The sequence below is a fragment of the Ptiloglossa arizonensis genome, chromosome 12 (assembly GCF_051014685.1).
Source record: "Ptiloglossa arizonensis isolate GNS036 chromosome 12, iyPtiAriz1_principal, whole genome shotgun sequence".
Taxonomy (NCBI): Eukaryota; Metazoa; Arthropoda; class Insecta; order Hymenoptera; family Colletidae; genus Ptiloglossa; species Ptiloglossa arizonensis.
The window spans coordinates 7564587-7571900 of record NC_135059.1 but is presented as its reverse complement, the minus strand read 5'-3'; positions in this window follow the sequence as shown (position 1 = coordinate 7571900).

The following is a 7314-nucleotide window of genomic DNA, read 5'->3' as shown; positions in this document are numbered from 1 at the left end:
TGTCCTTTATTGTCCTTCGAATGGAATCGTCGTACAAAAAAAAAAGAAAGGAAAAAAGAAACGTCGATCGATTCCGTATCCACGCTTCGAGTAGTATCGTTAAGAGTGTTCTCGCGTGTTCTCCATGTTCAACTTTTACGTGTACATACTTTCCTTTCTCGTTGCACCCACATACGTGTATCTAGAACCACGGAAACCTCCCGATACGGGTTTTCAACGTGATTCAGTCTACCGTTTACCGGTGAATCAATATCGTTCGCAATTGTTTAGCCGCGCGTTAGCGAACGCGGTGACTAATCGGGAACTCGTGGATGAAAATGAGCTTACCGTGAACGTTTTACGAACGGTGACAACGTCGAACAGATAATCACCGTTTCCAGTTTACCGAATTGCTCGATCATTGCAGTGAATGCGGCCGAAAGACACCTGGCGGAAAAAAGACAATAGGATTTACGAGGCGGCCGTTAACGCGGACAATCGCAGTCGACGGACGTGGACGTTTCGCGAAAGAAAATACAGCAACGTTAAGAATGGAAAGGAATCGAGTGCCGTTATGTGCCATATAACAAAGAATTCGATGCACCGTGCGGCTATTGTCTCGTCTCGAGGACAGCCGTTAGATTATTGAAACTACTCGCGACGAAAACGCACGTTCCGGGAAAACCGCCGACACTCGATGCTCACTGTTTACGTATCGTATTAGAACGAAGTTGTTTGTGCCATTTCCACGTAATGATTGTCACCTTCGGTCCGCTCGCGCGGAATAAATCGTCCTTTTCGAAAAAGGAACGCGGTTCGTTGGTACTGTGCTCCGAAGAACGATTATTTGCGAACAATTGTTCGATTTTCCTATTCGAGAAAGAATATCGTACTCCCAACGAAACGACAACTTCGAAATTCGACAGTTATTAGGTTTGGAAAGTCATTTCGTTTATTTTTTTTTGGCGAAAATGAAACACGATTTTCTCAGAGTGTACAAACGTTTTGTGAAATTGTATATTCTCCATCTTGGAAAACGAAATTACTTTCCGAACAATCTCGTATTAGAAAGTTTACAGGTGTTTGAAATTTTGGTAGGTTCTTGAAGAAATATTTAACAGTGATCGACATCATCGACGTTGATTTGGAAAAAAAGAATATCGATCGTTACCTTCAAAACAGACGAACACTTCGAAAACATCAGAATACGCGTTTCGAACGAGCTCCAGATCGGAGAAACGTGAATCTCGGAATCGTCCGTAACAATGGCGGGTGTAAACGGGAGAACGATGTCGTTTAAATAAATAATTATTCCAGACGGGCCGTTACTTAGTCTCGGTCCGTACACGTGTCAGGAAAGAAAGGAGCCCGGTTGTCGATTCGTCGAACGAATAAAAGTTTATCGTTGCTCTTTCAATCGATCTCGAAATTCAGTCCTGACCACCTGGAAACCGCGTGCACCTGGTAAACTCTACAGAGACCCGCACACAGTGTGTATTTCGTGCCAGAGAAAGAGAAATCGTGAGAAAGAGAGAAACAGAGAGACGAAGGGAGAGAAAGAGAGAGAGAGAGAGAGAGAGAGAGCACAATGAACCGTTTGTATACCCGCGAACCCCAACGGAATGCCACGAAAATGTGCATTCCAGGCGCTTATCGTCCGCGCTGGAACACCGCGCGTATCGACCCCGTCGTCCTCTCGATTCGTGTCGCCTCGAACCGCTAAAAATAATCCCGACCTTTTAGACGACTGTCATCCTAACTGGTCCATCAATCTGTACAATAAAACGGTTGCACGAACCGTTTGGCGCACTGAAACGCGATTACGCGCCGGCTGTGGCGATCACTGCGAAAGAATCGAGGCGTCTGCGCGCGTGTCCGCGCCAGATCGGTTATTATACGCCTCGAAGAATATTATTGTTCTCGAGCTGCAGCATCGGAGTTGCAAGGTGCAAGCAGGGGTTCTGCTCGCCGCGCGAAGGCCTCGAGTCGCAACGAGTCCTCCACGATTCGTCGTTACGTTCTTCGTTTACGCGCGTGTACAAGCCGGGTCGTCTCGGAGTGGAAGCTGAAAGTCGTCTCGGAGTGGAAGCTGAAACGTTTACGATACGGTTGAATTTGATCGGAAAGAAAGGGTGTCGGGCACAATTCTCACGTCGATTGAGAAATTATTTCTTCGCGACGTTGATACACTTATCACTGCCATCTGTGTAAATTTGTTGCGATATCGTGTCGCACCGGTTACATTTCACGGAGAGTTAAAATATAAATTGCGTTTTAACGTACTCGATGATTGCATGAAATCTTTGGTAAGGAATATAGCGCCCCAACGTTGTGGATATATTGGAGAAGGCTTTTGGAGAGACAAAGGTGGCAAAATTTTGGAGTGAATCTCTCAATGTACTCGTTTACGCGTTAAATTTCAGATTCCGTGACAGATATGTGTCATATTGCTAACACAGGTAAATGCAAAACATTGAAATACCGCTATTCCAAATTATCTGCACTTAGACTAAGTGGTTACTTTGTGTTACTTTTCGGCTCGAAATTTTAGATACTTTTTCTTTTTTTTATCATACATTGTGTAATTTTATATTTCAACCGATAAAGCCGTTCCAAATACGCTGTACTTTCTCTGTCCCAGAACCTTGGCTCGTTACCGCGAACAAACGAACCAGTAAATAATAAATACCCCGGTATCGGTTTGTCTTTTTACCCGCGGTGTATCGTATTCGCACGATTCGACGCGTGCGCGAAACCGCGGGTGGAATTAACCGTGCGAGTCCGGGGGTTTACCACGCGCACCGATGTTGCTTCACCGCTCGGCGTGGGAAATGGAGAATCGGTGACGAGCGCACGGTACACGATCGGTCGTCCCGGTCCAATTAGGCGGAAAGCGTATATAAGGCCGCGTCGCGGCGATTCTGTTGGTGATTCTGTTCGTGAGAGAGAAAAAGGGAGAAACGGTAAGAGGCACCCCGCCGGAATCGTTCCGAGGAGCCGCGCGCGCGCGATAAAGAAGCGGTGAATAAATAAAAAGCGAGCGGTGTCATAACCGGTCGGGAGTGCGATGAACCACTCGCGACACGGTCTCCCCCCCGGAACGACAGAGGAATGGGACATTCCTTCGGTGCGCGTCGTTAATTACCACTTTCACCCGGAGAGCTCACGGCACACGAGCGGCCGCGGAAACGAGCGGTTCGGGGCGCGTCGATCGATTTTAGGCAGCGGCTGGCCAGTAGTAGCTATCGTCGACGGGGCCTTATTGCGGGACCTCTGGCTGCCGACGTTGTTCCCGTCCGCGCCGCGGAACGCCTTCGGCCTCGCCAAACTAGACGGCAGACTGGTTTTTGCCCAATTTAGATCCCCCATTGTTCGGCCCGGCTTGGAATGAAAATAGAGAATACGCTCCCGGCCGTATCCCGGCCGTGTGCTGCATAGGAAAACGCGGATGGAACACGGCCACGCTGAGAGCCACGCGAGATCGACTGGCCGCTCAAGGTCGCTCGCCGGTTACCCCCACCGTACCCCCGCCATACCCCCACTATCGCGTTTAGTTCGCCGCGAACCCGCGACACGGTACTTCCACGTCTCCAAAACGCCGGAGTTATTTTCGTTTCGTTTAACGCCTTTATTCGCGATCTTACAAAGTAAACTTACCGCGACGAGAGACGAGAAAATTACACGCGAAACCAGGTCGAAGTCTCCGAACATTGGACAATAACACTCTGACGTTTCGATCGCTCTTCCCCCCCTTCGACCCATTTCCAATAGTTGCGCGTTTATTCGGTCCGTCAGTATATTTCCCAGTTCCACGGAGAAAAAACGCGGTTTCGGCCCGGTAGGTGATAGCGACGGGTAAACATTGCTCGAACATTTTCGAAACATCGGAGTAACGTGAAATATACACACGTTTCTATTTTTTTCTTCTTTTTTTTTCGTTTGTCGTTCGGTAAAGATTACCGCGCGCCGAGTTTCTTACACGTGTTCGAACCTCCCGGACCTACCGACCGCGGAGCGTTGGAGGTCCGATTATCGACCACAGGAACCTGTCTTTCCGGTATTCGGTTATTAAAGCAGCTACCTTGTCGGCGGCGGATCGGCTTCGATTCACGAGCAATTATTCCGAGGAATTCGTTCGTTATCGGAGCCTACGGGAACGTGGCTCGACGGTTACGTAAAATTTGAAACACCGGTCGTAAATCGGGCGCGAATCACCACGTTGCGGGTTGCATCGAACGCTCGTGAAACGAGTGGAACGCGAGACGGTAAGTGCGACGTGCAGACGATCTCAAATTGCTAATTCGGTTCCTCGAACCGATCGGAATAATGAAACGATTCTCATTCCGTTCTCCCCTCCCGGATGAGGATGAGTTACTGACCGAGTAATTTCATGGATACTTGCCCAGAGGGCTATCCGTTACACAAAAGTGCAATTTTCATTCAGCGTGTGCGCGCGCGTTGCAACAACCCGCTGACACTTCCCAAAGTTTCGAGGCTAGGATAAGAAGGTGCGCCCGCGTTACGTGAGGTCAATGGGTAAATAGATTTTGCACGTACCCGGGAACACCGTTCGAGAATTCTAATCGAAACCTGAAAACCGAACATCGACACCGAAAACCGAACGGAAAATCATGCTTGTTTCCGCGACGCCGATTCCGAGACGCGTTTCCATCGAACTCGCGTAGAGGGCGATTTGTATCGCGGAGAGATCGACGATTACGATGCAACATTGCTCAACCATCCGACGTCTCGAAGATCAATGTTGCTCGATCGATCTCGGCGAGGCTGTCACGCATTCCAGGTTGGTTTTACCATACCGAGAAAGAAGAAGGAAAAGGAGAAGAAGAAGAAGAAGAAGAAGAAGAAGGAGGAGGCTCGCGGCTGCGCAGCAACGCGCAAACATCGCACAGGGTAGGATCGAGACGTTCCGGAGAAACTCCTTTTTCCAGCGGGGCTCGCACCTGTTGAACTTTCATGAGTTGGCAACTCTCTCGTCGAATCGCCGTAATACGCGCGAAACGATTTCTTCGCTGCCCCGCGCTGTTATTCTCATTAAAACCGGCGTATTACGAAGCGGTATACAGCGCGTGTTATTATTCCCTTGGCTCGAATTCCAGAATTTTAAGGTACGCAGTCACCGCGCCGATCGCGATGCAAAACGATCACCGTCTAACAGGAGCGGTAACGGAATTCGAGAACGCTGCGCGTTACGGAAATCCCGAAAAAAAAATAATACGATTACCGGAACACGCTGCAATTCTCACGGGAAAGTTGAGCTCGATGCAGACGTGTGACTTTTTGCGATGTCTTTTTCTTATTCCCTCGATTGAAAATAACGATGATGGAGGTACGATCGCAGCGGAAAAAATCGCATCGTCTTTCTCGCTTCGAGTGCTACGGACGTCTATACGCGTCCAGAGAAAGCTATCGGTATAGACTACGAACGCGTATACAGGGTGTCCCCGTTAAAAGTATTTTTCTCGCAAACGGTGAGTATTTGCAAAAAAAAATGAAAGAGGGAAAAGGTTTAACGTTTTTTATACGCGATACGATCGTAGACATCGATTTTCTATGCGTGCAATAGTTTTCGAGAAAAAAAAGATCAAAATGCACGAACTCGAGTGTTTCGGTTAACGTTATATATTTAAGGACGTTTCGAATGGACGACATCTTCGAACACACCGTTGAGAGTTAACCGAATTACTCGAGTTACCAATTTAAAGATTGCAACCTGTGCAAAGTACGCAATCGTTTACCCGTCGATGAGTTTGCATAATAATATACGATCGATGATGGTTTTATCTTCGATAATTGAAGAGTACTCGCGAGATGAGAGAATTCTATCAAATCGCGTTCAATGATACGCATTAAACGTCCCAGCAGTTTGGACAGCAATTTGAACGCTCCATTCGTAAATATACATACGTATCGTTCGTGGTATTTAATAAATGGACAAAGAACGCATTCTAACCTAAAAGTAAATTCTTCCGAGCCCTGTATCGGCGTTTTCTTCCTCGTGCGAATCATATCGGTGATGATCTAAGCACAAAGTCGAAAACCTTTGCGTCGGTAAATGGTGCCGCTACGTTCTTTGTTCCATGTGTCAAGCGTTCCGCGAACGAGTTAGCTTCGTCGTAAAAATGACACCAGGGTTAGATACGACGCGAACGCAGCTCCACCGAAATCTGATTTACGACGCGCGTTGACACTCGTTCGATCGTAAAACAATTTTCACGCACCGGACACGACGCGATGCACAGAGATCGTTGAATCCACGGCCCGGCGAGAACATTTCCCGCGCGATCTCGCACCCCGTAGACTTCGAACAAGAGGGACAGTGGAACGAGCGTCGATACGGTGTCGATTAATTTCTCGTATTTACGTTCTACCCGCGAGAGTCCCGTTACCCGCACACGCGCGGGCACTCGCGCGAGCGTTTTACGCGATCGCCCGCATCGAACGAGCCCGATCGGTCGCGTCTCGTCCGCGAGAAACGTGTCCCGGTGATATTGTCCGGGCCTCGCGGGAAAAATCCGTTTTCCCTTTCGCGACGGGACGACGAAAAAAGAAATGTACGCGTCCGTTTGGAAAATGGACGCTGCGTGCAGCACCGACGAGACGGCTGCACGGGCGGACACGCTCCGCCGACGAAACTGCACGCCGGGAGAAGAAGAGGAAAAGGAGAAGGACGAGGCGGTGGAAAGCAGCGCCGAGGAGAGCTCGGGACGAGGATTTCGGGAGATCGGGGATCCCCCTTCCCCTCCGAAAGGTTCGAAAGGTAGGTCGAGGTAAAGTCGGCTCGAAAGACGGGACGAGAGAAACAACGGCGAGAAGGAGGTACCGGCTGCGAAACGGAGCGACCGTTGGAGGGACGAAGAAGAAGAAGATACTCGAGGGAGGGGAGAGACCAGAAGTCGAGTGGACGGTAGAGCCCAGCGACGCAACGGTGGAAACGAGCCACGAAGACGTGACGTATACACACTGGCAAGAGTGTGGTATAGTGCACCCATGGTGTAGCATGGCATAGTAAAGTGGGAGAAACCGTGTATGACCGTCCTCACCGTAAGCCAGTCCCGTGTGAACGACCGTGAAGCGAACCTCGAACGAAACTCGATCGAGCCACGAAGGCTTTCGTTCTCCTCGCTGGCCGTGAATTCTCCAGTTGGCGCACGAATCGTCGCGAGAGTCGTACCACGGAATTTCACCGCGATCCAGTGCCATTAGAAAGTCGGATACGGTCCTGGTGTCAGCGGGGTGCTAATTCCGTGGCCGTGTCGAAAACACCGGCTGCCACGACGGATGGGTGTGCGATCGATCGTCGTCGGTGATACGGGA